Genomic DNA, 13,898 nt, shown 5'->3' with positions numbered 1-13,898 from the left:
TAGAACATATATGTGGCGCTTAAATAAAGTTTGGAATATGAACTTTATAGATGACAATAAAATACTTGTTGTGGAAAAATAACATTGCTAGCCAACATTTCTAATACCCTAAAAATAGAACTTGAAATGAAACTCAGCTCAAGGACTTACAAGAATTTAAGTATATATAAGCAGCAAGACAAGTGCAATATCTGGTGATTTATTTGGTGAAATCAAGTTAGGAGGTGGTGTCATGTTTTAGCTCGGGTTGGTAGCCTCATATGCTATCTTGAGCATGGTGAAGATGGTTTAGGTCCAGAAGCAACCGTTTAGTTGTTATAGGTGCTTTAAAATGCGTGCATGACATGTTCTCGGCCTAACTCGTCGGGTGGACGTGGTCACCTAGCTCGGGCGCTTGGCATCGCCATGCTGGTCACGCATGTGTGCGCTGCCACATGTGGCCGGCCATGGCCACCTCTGGCTTGGCCGTGGCCCGACGCCGCTGGCCCTCCGCGTGGAGCTACTACTGTCGCTACCACGCCTCGCACCACGACGAAGCCACTACTGGCACCAGTCACCTCTTCGTCGCATCTGTGTAGTGCTACCCTACCTTGCATTGCCGCTACCGATGCCACCGCGATGCTGTGCTGCGCTGCTGGTGCTCGCTCTACCACCGTGGGCATGTGGGCTGTCCCACCGCACCGCTGACCCGCCCTGTACCACGACACAGCCGCTGTAGGTGTCGTCGTCTCACCATCACATTCCGTGCCTTCCTCTACACCCCTACCCCACTATTGGCCCAGTTTGGTGCTCACCACAGCCGCGCGCACGTGGTAGAGCTTGCCATCGCCTTGCCATTTATGGCACTATGGTTGCGTGGGCCATGCTAGTCGTGGATGCGTGCGCTTGTCGTTAGCGCCTATGCATGGGCCTCCATGATCACACTGACCGCATCCCACTAAGGTGAAGCCGAGCCGAGCCCAGCTACCGTGCCCCATCTCTCTCTTTCTCTCTTTCTCCCTCTGCTGCCACCATCGAGCCGCGCCATCAAATTACCCAGTGAACGATCACCTCCATTCAATTCAGTGCATCCATGGTTTCAACATCATGTCCTCTCCATGTCTGACCCCACCCAGCCTTGAACCATGCAAGGCCAAGGTCCAATTTGGAGTTTTTCCCACCGCCAGTGCCATTAAGGCCTCGCTCGGCCATGGTCGAGGGTTGCCCTCCTACCACCCATCCCGAACCAATTCACATGCACCACTACCATCGCCTTGACTACCTCTTCACCCTACTGTGCCTTAGCCGAACTGCTACCACCTCCTCGTCATCGCTGACCTAGACCGTGCCACCGCGGTATGCCGCCATATGGCTCGGCCCCACGTGGCCATCCCTTCTCCGTCACCCTCTTCTCCAACCGTCACCTCAGCTAGGTCTATGGTAGTCTACTGATGCTCACTCGCTAGCCGATTAGGTCCTTAGGTGCTCTGGTTCATCAGAGCAGTCACGTCACCATCATAGATGATCGCACCACTGCAGCTCGCTCTAGTGCGTCCCTCCACCCCATGTTGCTGCTCGGTATAGGTGGTTGGACCATAGTTGAGTGTTGGCCTAACTGATGAGCTAGTGCGGGTCTCGAGGGGCTGGCGTTGCCACCCCATGTCATCGCTCATCTCACCGTCGGGCACTGGGTTAGCCGGGGGTGCACGTGGGGGAATTCTAGGAAAGCCAGGGGGTTAAGTGAGAAGTCTTGTGAGAAGGGGAAATAGAGTTAGGACTTAGTTGTAATTCAGGAAAAGTGCGAGGTCTATTTTGCAAAAGCGCTGGTGTCGCGTGGGCCGCTGCGCGTGCTGGTTCGCGTGGACCGTGTGTGTGGGCCACGTGGAGAGATTCGCTTTTCGTTTTCATAAGGAATTAGAAATAGTTTTCTAATTTAATTTCTGATCTGATCTTTGGTAATTAATATAAAATCATGTAGGTGTCCAAAAATTGTGAAACAAATTTTGTTAGGTTCCTAAAATTGTGCTCTATCTATTGGTGTATTTAGTTCATGTTTATATGTGTTGACATTAGGGGCTATTAAATTATTTGAGGATGCTTAATAATATTAAGTTAATTATTATAGGAATTTTTGTGGTAAATTGGTGATAGCTTTAGTCCTAAAAATTTTATAGTAGCTTCATTGTATTATTATGTACTCATTATAATTTTTGTAGCTTTAGAATAGACTAAGCATTAGGGTAGTTAAATGCTCAGTTGTTTCAATATACATTAAATCATCAATAGAAATAAAGATATATCCTTCATTTATAAAGCTAGGTGTTTATTAGTTGAACCCAACACTTTGCTTCGTAAAGACGATAGTTAGCTTAGTACCTTGGTCATTAGAGCTAGCTTAGTAGCTTAGCATGCGTATTCTTAGTCTAAGAGTTGTTGTTGCCTAAATGCTAAGTGTTGCATCATCATCGCATGCATGTAGAGAACGAGTTGGCGGAGATCGTGACCACCAGGCAATCATGAGTTCGAGGAGATCAGTCGAGGAGTACGAAGGAGGAGATTCTCATGCAGAAGGAGGTCCTGGAGCTACCACTGACTAACTCAACTGACACCGCGCCTGCCTAAGGCAAGCCTCGGTGCATAACCTATATTTTTTAATTCACCATATATAAATGTGTTGTGCATTTACGTTACAGGAATTTTATGGAAACCAAATGCATAGATATACCTATCTTATGAGTCCTACTAATACAGGTTCGAGTAGATACTAGGCTTAGGTCATCGGTAGCGTGAGTAACCTGTCGTTGCTCACAATAGAGGATTATTATTACTCTTATAATAAAATGATAAAAGGAAAAATGGAGACAGGGGAGGGATATGGCATGGGTATTGGTGGGTGTAATAGGTTGTGTTCCATGGCCAACAGGGCTTAGCTTGGTTACACTGTTCTCCCTGTTCATGTCGATTAAGGATCATCCATTGCTGTGGATAGTAGTCAGGTCACAGACTTATTATCCTGAGCACATACTTGCTTATAAGAGTGGAAAGGCTCAGTTACTGCTCTTGTCATGGGTTCTGGCTCTTTTTAGACCGACTGATTGGAGGCGGGGAAAGGTGGAGGTCTAAGCACCATATTGAGACCAGGTCTCAAGTGTGGGGGCTTGGAGTCCAAGTTTGGATAGAGACCTGGACCTCATGATAGGAGTGGAATGGGCTGGTCTTGTTTGTGCTTGGGGTAGGGCGTGTATTTCAGGGTACCCAGCTAGGGATACATTGGTTCATGAATCACCATTTCTATGAGACTGGTATGACTTGGCTATGGTCTAGCACCGTAGTAAGAACCAGAAGATGAAAGATGGTGAAATGGCTCTGATTGCTTAACCCTTGATTGAAAGTAGAAAAGGTGCTTACCTAGAATGGTTAGCTAATGAAGTAATCATGACTGCTAATAAAACTTGACTGTAAGGATGAACTATTAGTAAGGCTTTCTGCAAACAAAAAGAAAAAAACAAACCCATATTGCCTATCATATCCTTGAGAGTCAGGAAACTATTCCCACTAGTTCAGGTAAGTCTTGCGAGTACATTGTGTAGTCAGGGTTTATTTTACCCATTTTGCAGGTGCAGCTTGAGGAGTAACTCTTGTGTGGAAGGATTCTTCTAGTGGGCATAGACGGATCCTTGTATCGTTTCCGCTAGATGTTTATTTTCATTCCGCTGTTTAATTAACACACTCTGAACTCTGGTATTGTAATAAAGAATTTCTAAGAACTCTTGTTGTATGAAATGGATGAAGTTTTGTAAGCTCATACTCATTATTGGATTCTGAAGGTAAAATGTGGATTGATTCAAGTTCTCCCATGGGGTGTGCTCGACGGAACTATCCGATGTAGCTAACTTTCGGGTGCTTAGTGTCTAGTGGAAGACAAGCGCCTCTGAAAGCGTGTTATTTCGGGCGGTTCTGTCAAGAGCCCTTCACTATGCATTTATGTATAGTTTGGTCTTGTTAGAGGGAACTGGAAAATGAGAACTCTATTTCTAACTGAGGTCTACATAACATAATCGCATGCAAATACAGAACATGTTCTTTGAAATTTCAGCTATGGATGGCTCGATGCCTCGATATGCACTCCTAAAAATGGCTATGATGAAAAATATAACATGAAAAGCATCCTAGGCAGGTAGTACGTAGTAAAATGCATTGGATGAGACATCATGAACACCGTGATGTACATGCACCTAAAATTCCTGTTGATTGACATAATGCAGTTGGCAAAGCAGGAAACACGTTATAGCAGGTTTGTTATACCAAATCGACTACCGCAGACTGGAGAGGTCCCCTTCCAAGCCAGTAAACATCACCAGACCGCATGGGCAGTGCAAAGTAGAGGCCTAATAAGCCTAGAAATGCTCTTCTCAGAGCGTCCGACGCTCCGGACACGCTTCCTAGGCCTGTCGAGCTCAATACGAAGCCTGCTCCTAGCTTCTCCATAAAAAAATACAAATTCCCCATTCCTCCTCGTCACGACGTTCTTTCACCACGTGCATGCATCTTTCGCAGCCAACTTGTAACACCCTTGGTGTTACCGCTTAGACAACTTGCCTAAAATATGTCATGAGCATCATGTTTATGTGTCAATGCATGTGATAAAGTATGTAGATCAATTTCCATAACTTCAAAACGATCAACAAACATGCTAAACGAAAGTTGATTCAATAGTCATGTTATATCACTTAGGGTTTAAAACTAATTTTTATTAAGCAAAAATACTATAGAACATGTATGTGACACTTAAATAAAGTTGGAAGTACAAACTTGGTAGATGACAATGCAACTTTAACTTATGGGAAATAGATGTTGTTAACTCGTGTTTTGGGAGCCCAAAAATCAAACTTGACGTTAAGATAAGCTCTTTTCGTTAAGTTGGCAAGCACTTGAACGATTGTTAAAATACCATTTTTGGCGAATTATAGTTAAATGGTGCTTAAATATTTTGCTTCTATGGGTTAGTATAAGGTATGGACTATTGCATGAAGTATTTGTTGGTTGAAGTTAACAAGGTTTAGATCTATTTAAAATTGCGACAAAAGGGTAATTGTTACTTAACCTCAATTGAAACCCTTAGCTTTCCTAGTATGGAAAAGTAGTAAGACAATGCTATTTTGACATTTAATTTCTAACAAAAATGTTTAAACACTAGTTGCACGTTTTTGTATTGTTGATTGCATCAAATGAGTGCTTGAGCTTGGCATGGGTCGACATTGTGTTGGATGTCACATTGTCTGCTCTAAAATTGCCCAAACTTCGTTAGAACGCGTTGTAACCGCGTTGTTGGCGCTCTGTTCGCGAACCGGCACTCTAGCAACGAACCCAAGTTGGCATCCTTGTATCTCCCCTTCTAGTCACTCTCTGGACGTGAGGTTTGCTTCGTTAGCTGGGTGTTAGTAGTGACTTTAGGTTAGGGGAATTAGTTGAGCCTCGATCGTGATCGTTAGCGGCTTTTGCTTCTCTTTAAAATACGTGCATGACACAACTTGATACCTCCCTGGCCTGAGTTCATGGACACCATGCGCGTGGGCGCTGCTGGCACCAGGCTCATGTCGTGGCTGGCCGACTCACAAGCCTGGGTCATGCCACGCAGCGCCTTGGCCTCGCGATGGCCTGGCTCCGGTCGACTGCGGCTAGGTTTCCACTGTCGCACGCGTGTGCCTGCCGTTTGGCTGCCGAGCCACACGTGGAGTTGAGCCGTGGCTACGGCCATCGTTGCTAGGTTAGCGTGGTAGTCACTCCGCCCTTTAGTTCCTCTACTACGCTGAGCTGTGTGTCTTGGTCGCAGCCGCCCTCTCGTGCGCACGTGCTCTCGGCCATGCACCTTACCTACCGTCGCGCCGCTGCTTGTGTCCCGTGGCATGATCCTAGCCGCTCATCCCATCTACCTCTACTACCACAACTGCACATACCGCCATAACTATGAGATAGGGAGGAGAGGATGGGTTGTGTATATCGGTAGTGCCACGCCAGCACGTGGTCGGAGTCGCTATCGTATTCGAGGCACCTCGCTCTCCACTCGCTCAATTCGCCTAGCTCAAGGCTTCTTAGTCCAATTCCTCACACTAGTGAGTAGCATAGGTAGTCAGCTAGACTCCCGTTTCCCCTCAAGCCCGGCCGGTCACTACCCACCGGCAAATTGGCGTTTTTGCTCACCACCAGTCATGTGCGCCACCATGACCAGAAGGTTGAGGGTAAGGCATGTAGGCGTGGTAGCAGTTCAATTGCTCGTAATCCTAAGCTCGCCTTGACACCCTCTATCTGGTGCTCACACTATTTTGGCCAGGGTGCTTGTTGTCGGTGGAGTGACTCGCCGTTGTCCATCACAGAGCATCGCCACACCGCTCGGTCACCCATGGCCTAGACCATTGCAGTGCTCCCCTGCTTCAACCATCAGTGGAGAGTGCACCACGGTGAGCTACTGATGCTTCTCCGCCATCTCTACCTTGCCATGAGGGCGTAGGCTCACTGGAACAGTCACGCCGCCACCGCGGATAGCCTCTTGCCGCTGCAGCTCGAGCCAGTGCATCTCTAAGTCTCTAACTGTCACCCATTATAGTGCATGTAGCCGTAGATGGCGACTGACCCGCTAGGTGGGTTCGCACAGGCCTCTGGTGCCCGGCATGGACGCCTAGTGCCGCCGCTCGCTGCGCTGCCGTGCACTGGATGACCGGGGGTGCACGCGGCTAAATTTGATAAAATCCAGGGGGTTAAGTGAATTTGCTAGAGAAATGAAGAAATAGTATTAGGACTTAGTTGTGGTTCAGAAAAAGTCCGAGGGCTCATTTGCTAAAGTGCCAACAGTGGGCTCACTGCCGTGGGCCGCCCTCCGTGCTTGGCCACTGGGCTGGACTGCTGCGCGCGCCCACATCCCGCGTTGGGCCAGGCTCGGCTGTCGGGCCGAATCGTTGGCCATCGGCCCTTTTCTTTTTCTAAAGTGTTTTATAATTTAGTTTCTAAAGGTAAATTTGTAAATTCAAGATAAATTTGTGTAGATATCCAAAAATTGTGGAACTAGTTTTGCTAGGTTTCTGAAATCATGACCTATCTGCTAATGTATTTTGTTCACTTAGTTCCATAGAATTTTCAAGAGTAGACTAATTAATTTGAAGCACTTAAAATGGGTAAAACTATGAACTTGTAGAAATTATTATGATGAATTGGTAGTAGTACTAGCCTTGAAATTTTTACAGTAGATTCCTAACATTATTAGGTGCTCACTGTAATTTTTGTAGCTCCATAGGAATTAGTTTGTTAAGGTAACTAAATAAGCCCTAGTACGAAAATATATATTTAATCAATCAAATATCAAAAATAATTAGGGGTTTGTAGAATGAAAACATTTTCCGAAAACAAGCCTTACTTGGCGACGTGGATACGTAGACTAGTACGTTAGTCATTAAGCTAGCTTCGTTAGCTCACGGAGCATAATCGTATTATAGAGTTGCAGTTACCATTGATTAATTGCGTCTCTACGTTGCATCCACGTATATCATAATCGGAACAACGATGGATCGTGGAGATGATCGAAGTAGCTAAAAAGATGGTGTCTTGATGATCGTGTCACCATGATAGAATGCTAACTTTTGGTTATATCTTACCTAGGCAAGTCCCGGTGCATAACCCCTATTATTCTTCACTTTATTTTATGCTTTTGCATTAAGTTTAAGGAGTTAAATGAAACCCATTTGCATATATATATATATATATATATATATATATATATATATATATATATATATATATATATATATATATATATATATATATATATATATATATCCTTATCCTATTAGTTTTACTAGTATGGCAGGATCGTGTAGATTACTATGCTATAGGACTCTGATAGAAGTCGAGTGATTGCCTGTCACTTGCGAGAGATAGGAAAGATATTATTGTTGTTATTATATTACTATCACATGGAATATATATGAATAATAATTGGAGACCGGGCAAAATGATACTTTGTATCTGGACTTGGTTTGGCATTCGAGCGAGGCCTCGGGTTACACTTATTCCGCCTGTGTCGGTTAAGGACCGTCCGTTGCATTAGATTCTAGTCAGGTCACAGACTTATTATCCTGAGCACATACTTGCTTATTGGGACGGGAAGGCTCGTTGCTCTCTTGTCGTGGGTTCCGACTCTTTCGAACTGACTGATTGGATGCGAGGATGGTGGAGGTCCAAGCACCACACTGAGTCCGGGACTCAGGTGTGGGGGCTTGGAGTTTAAGTTTGGACGGAGACCTGGACCCCAGTGACATGAGAGTGATGGGTTGATCCTGCTTGTGCCTGGGGTACAAGTGGGACGTGTGTTTTCAGGGTACCTAGCTGGGATATATTGGTTCACTGAATTGCCGTGTGATACGGTACGACTTGGCTACGATCTAGTACCGTACTAAAAACTAGAATATGAAAGATGGTAAAATGGTTCTGATTGCTTACCACCTGCTTGAAAGTAGCATAGGTGCTTACATAGAATGGTTAGTTAATGAATTAATGAGGATTGCTAATAAAATTGAATATAAGGATGCACGCTTAGTAATGCTTCTTGCAGATGCAATAACCCATAAGCCAGATAGCCTTGCATATCCTTGGAGTCTTTCTTTCCTCCTGACGGATAAGCCTTGCGGAGTATAATTGAGTACTCAGGATTTGTTCTACCCTGTTGCAGGTGACAGGAACAAATAGAGCTGACATTTGTGTGTGAAAACCTCCTGGTGGGCTCAGCGAGGATTTCGTTAATGTTGCGGACATAAAGTTTATTTGAAACTTCCACCCAAAATATTTTATAATAGAAAAACTTATAACCGGTTATGATGTATATAACGGATAATCATGTTAATGTTTGACTTGTCATTAAATGATTTTATTTCCACTGAAACTCTGATAACATGGTTATATTCCGCTGTTATAAACAATAAATATTATACTCTGATGTTGCACGGAAAGTGATGTAAGAAATGGCTAAAATATTGTAAGCTTTATTCTTTTATTTATGATCCTATTGAAAAATATGGATTTTTGGGTTCTCTCATGGGGTGTGCTCGACAGAACTGTTTAAATTAGCTCACTCTTGGGGTGTTTAGTGTCTAATGGAAGATAAACACCCGGAAAGTGAGTTATTTTAGGCGGTTCTACCACACGACTCCACCATGCCTGCCCCCACCACTCACCTTCCTAGCACGAGGGATGCTTGCCACGGGCAGCACTATCGCCTCCACCGCGGGGGACAGCACCCGTCCACCCTATCACTAGGAGCCGCACAGCAGCTCGTCGGCAGCCACATAGCCGCTCGTCTAGGCCACGCAGTCCGCCCGCCTGCTGGCATCCCCCTCCTCCCCCGCACGCCACTTCGCTGGCGTCGAGCTTCGCGCCAGCGTCGAGCTCTACGTCGACGAGCCTCCATTCGTCCAAGTAGCAAGTAGATGCTACGTTGAAAGCACATGTTGCAAGAATATGTTTCAAGTGTTTTAGATGTTTCAGAGGTATGTTGCAAGTTTTGCATGTCAATGTTGCAAAAGTAAATCGGGATGTTGCACATGTTGTAATGGCTATACACTGTATGTTCCAAATGTTGCATCTGTTCCAGACGTATGTTGCAAGTGTTTTATCTCGATGTTGCAAAAGTAGATCTCGATGTTGCATATACATGCATGTTGCAAGCATATGTTTCAAGTGTTTCAGGTGTTTCATACATATGTTGCAAGTGTTTCATCTGGATGTTGCATATGTTTTGCAATGTTTTTCAAGTGTTTTCCGGCGTTTTCGCAAGTATTTCAGACGATTATTTCAAATGTTTCATCTATCTTTTTTTTCTATGTTGCATCTGTATGTTTTAAAAGTAGATTGGGTGTTGCACATGGGATGCGCGTGGGAAGCGGCAGGCGGCACGTGCAACATTTTGGGCGGCGTGGGCGACGTTCGGGCGGCGCAGGCCCACTACTAGGGCACTCGCTCGCTCACTGTGCGAGCACTGTCCGGATGCTAGCGCCCCGGATCGGACGTCTGGGCGCTAGCAAGTCCGAATTAAGCCAGGCCGCCGATGCCGAACTGGCTAAACCTATCACTAGCAAGTGCATTACCGGCACTGGGCAGTCCACACTGGGCACATGGTGCTTACTCTTTATTCCTTGTGTGTGTAAGGTCAGTTTCAATGGGAGTTTCCTGAGAGTTTCATGCCATTAAATGAGCTGATAAGACAGAATAGATAAAGAGAGTTCTAAAAAAAAGAATAGATAAAGAGAGATGATAAAAGTTTTATGAGGTGAAATGAGTTTTATGAGATGAAACTCATCTTGCAAAATGATAGGCTGGCATAAGTGTGTTTGCTCACCGGTAAGCATTTACCACTGTCGTTTGTACGTGACAAACATTAGTACACGTCTGTGGATCGCTGTCGCGGCCGTGGAACGCCTTGAGCTCATATACCAGCCGTGCCCAGTCATCGCAAGACGAACCGTCCTCCGCCACGGCCGCCCGCGCCGCTGCCCCGAGCTCCCGGGATCTGGCTCTCCTCGCCGCGACCGCATCCTCGTCCTGGCCATCGCCGCCCATGAGCCTCCCCACGGCGCGCGCCACCGCGTCAGCCGGCACCACGGCCTCCAGGTCCGACTCGCTCGCCACCTCCCGCACCCGCACGCCCACGCGGAAGCACCTCCACGAGGAACACCTCGTTCAGGAACTGCTCCGCGCGGAGCGGCCACGTCGCGAGCGGGACTTCGGCGGACACGGCCTCCAGCACCGAGTTCCAGCCGCAGTGCGTGACGAAGCCGCCCACTGCGCGGTGCGCCAGGATCTCCGCCTGCGGCGCCCACCGCCCGGCCACCACCATGCCGTGGCTGGACGCGCGCTCCTCCCGCTCCGTGCAGCTGCCAGTGCCATCCCAGCGGGGCGGCGTCGGGATCGCCCAGACGAACGGCCGGCCCGACGCGCGCAGCCCGGCGGCCAGCTCGCGGAGCTGGCTCTCGCCCAGCGCGCACGTGCTCCCGAAGCACACGTACACCACCGATCCCGCGTCCCGGCCGTCGAGCCACTGCAGAATCGGGTCCCGCTCCATGACGGCGCGTGGAGGTGGTGGAGAGACCGCGGCGCGCGTGGGGCCGACGAGGAACACTTTCTTGGGCGTCCCTGCGAGCTGGCTCTGGTAGTACGCGGCGAAGTCGGCCTCGAGCGCGGAGACGCTATTAAACACGACGGCGCAGCTCTGGGCCTCCGCGGCACGGAAGAGAGGGAGGTGCGCCAGCGCCTCCTCGTTGACCTGCGTCCTGTTGACCATCACGGGGTGCGGGAAGCCGCCGGGGACCGCGAACGGGTCCGTGAGCACCACCCCGGGGCGGTAGAGATGGAGCGCGACCATTGCCGCCGCGGCGAAGGCGCCGATAGTGTGGAATGTGACGTGCGGCACGCCGCAGTCGCTTGCGACGCGCGGCGCCCAGTAGAGCACGGCGTCCGAGACGACGGCCACTGGGCCCGCCACCGTCGTGGGCGCTGATGGCGGCCGGCGAGCACCGGCGCCAGCGCGGCCTCGGCGGCAGCAAAGAAGGCCGGTGCGGCGGAGGCCTCGTCCGGGAGGAGGGAGAAGTCCTCGTGCCCGCCCGGGCAGCGGAGCGGCGCAGCGTGGACCGGCACGGACGGCGGCGCGAGTGCCGCGAAGTGTGCCGTGGTGACGATGGCGGCCGTGGTGGTGGCGACCTCGTGCTCTGCGCGGGCGGCTGCGGAGGAGGCCGCCTTGGCCGCGAGCGGGGCGAAGTGGCTGCGCGCGAGGAATGGCACGAAGACGAGGTGGAGAGGCGCGTCCGGGCGGCGCGCGGCGTCCGCGCGCGATCGCTCGGCCTGCGACCTGCGACATGGTGTCGTGGCCTCGTGGGCTTGTGGTCAGGCTGGCCGGTTTGTGGAGGATGGACTGGGCTTCTTTTCAGGGTTGGATTAGAGGAGAGGCAGATGCGTGTGGGACTAGGCCCCCGGAACTGCCGGTCATGAGATAGTGCCTTGGATGGGCTGTTGGGAACTTGGGACGTGTGGTGTTCCGTTTGTGAGTTGATTTTGAGGAAAAAGTCTGCTTTCACGTCCTCAACTATCGAAAAAATCAGTTTTTCTTTCCTGAACTAGAAAACCGGAACATAACTCATCCACCGTCTTTTCAAACCGGACATGTGACCCCTAGCTGTTTCTCTAGGCGTTTTTTCTCTTTTTTTATATTTATTTTGGCTGAATCTTTGAAAAATGATAGTAAATTACAGAAAAATCATAAAATATAAAATTCAATTTTGTTTGGACTCCACATGAGTAGATCTACATAGTAAACATATGATATGGTATGCTTTAGTACAAAATTTTAGCTCTAGCTTTAGATCTACGTTTTACTGTGATTAATTCATAGTTGTAGTTTTTGTGGTCCTATTGTGGTGAAATTTTTATGATGGACTAATCATTGTATATTTGAGATGAAGTAAAAATGTCATGCTCATTGGATCATGTATGACTGAGTTATAGATTTATTCAGGTTTATGCTTATTAAATAGTTAAAAGTGTGTAAAAATAGAAAATATGTGTTCTCTATGTTATACAGTTTGTTTTTGTGCAAACTGTTAAATAAGACTACGCCGGTTTTGCAAATCACTTTGACCCGCTATGAAGCTACTGCTGCTCCATGTGACATGACAACTGCATGATGCATGTAGATTGTAGATGTGGACGCCGGAGCACCACGACACATGCGTGGCGGCGCGCGTGGGGGCTGGGGCTAGGGCAGGCCTCAGGACGGAGCTGGTAGTACTTGCCTCGATCGCGCACCACGTCTGCACCCGCGCATCGTCAGCTCTCACGTAATACTTGTGACACAACGCAAACGGGCCGGGGGCCAAAAGCGTCGATCATGGTGACGAAGGGAAGACCTCATCCGCGCGCGACGACTGCGCAACCCAACGGCGTTGCACCGAGCGAGGCTCAGGAGGAATCGAGTGAAGGCTCTACCCAAGTTCCTCGTGGTAGTTCCTCGTGGCTGCCCAGGTTTGAAGATATTGAGCACGTTCTGACGTTCGTTAATTAAGGTCAAATCAAAGCCAAAAGCTCTGGATTCGGTCGTCGATCAGAATATTTTACAAGACGAAACATCACAAACATAGTGACCTCGGTATATCCGGAACATATATGATTGTATAACCGAACCTTACCTGGTCTATATATATTCTATCTAGAAGCCCAATCTGGATGGGTTTCTCAGGGGTGACTTGTTCTACGCGCCCCAACAGCTTTCACAGTTTCACCCAAGGAAGTATTTTATTTATGCTCAGCTAGCAGTACCCACCTAGTTGCAGTTGCATACTACCTTATCTAAAACAGATATAATTTTGTGGGAGACGATGAACTTCCAGGGAGCATGCATTTCACAGATTTTGAGTGATATTAGGGAGCTTAGTGCTGTCTTTCTTATTTTTTTCTCTAGTATACACCAATCGTTCTTGTAATCAAGTAGCTCATGTCTTGGCTAAGCAAGTCTCAGACGATAACTGGATGTCAGGATGGGTGAGTGGCAATCAGCCCCAGCCTGTAGCCCCAGCCTGTATTATTCATCTGCTGACTGAAGATTGTAATCCTGATGCTATATAATCAATAGAAGCTCTTTGTCGCAAAAAAAAAAGATATAATTCTTTTTTCCCTCTCGACTGACATATTACCTAAAAAAGTAACATCATTAAATTCTTAAATAAATTAGAAAAATACGAACACCCAAGTTGAGAATTGATCTAGAACCAGCTATAGACAAGTTACACCACAGGCAGTCTAATTAACCAGTTGAGCTTTTTTCCCTGAGACAAGCATTAATCAGTTGAGATACTCCCTACGTCCCCAAATAAATTAATTTCTAGAAT

General features: G+C 47.7%; 1 pseudogene; it reads right to left on the bottom strand.

Annotated features, from left to right (window-relative positions):
- Positions 1–10,187: 10,187 nt before the first annotated feature.
- LOC136496215 (probable UDP-glucosyl transferase 73B6) lies at positions 10,188–11,901 on the bottom strand (annotated as a pseudogene).
- Between the last annotated feature and the right edge of the window lie 1,997 nt (positions 11,902–13,898).

Source organism: Miscanthus floridulus, chromosome 12, assembly GCF_019320115.1.
Source record: "Miscanthus floridulus cultivar M001 chromosome 12, ASM1932011v1, whole genome shotgun sequence".
Classification (NCBI taxonomy): domain Eukaryota; kingdom Viridiplantae; phylum Streptophyta; class Magnoliopsida; order Poales; family Poaceae; genus Miscanthus; species Miscanthus floridulus.
This window is presented reverse-complemented; position numbering and strand designations above follow the sequence as displayed.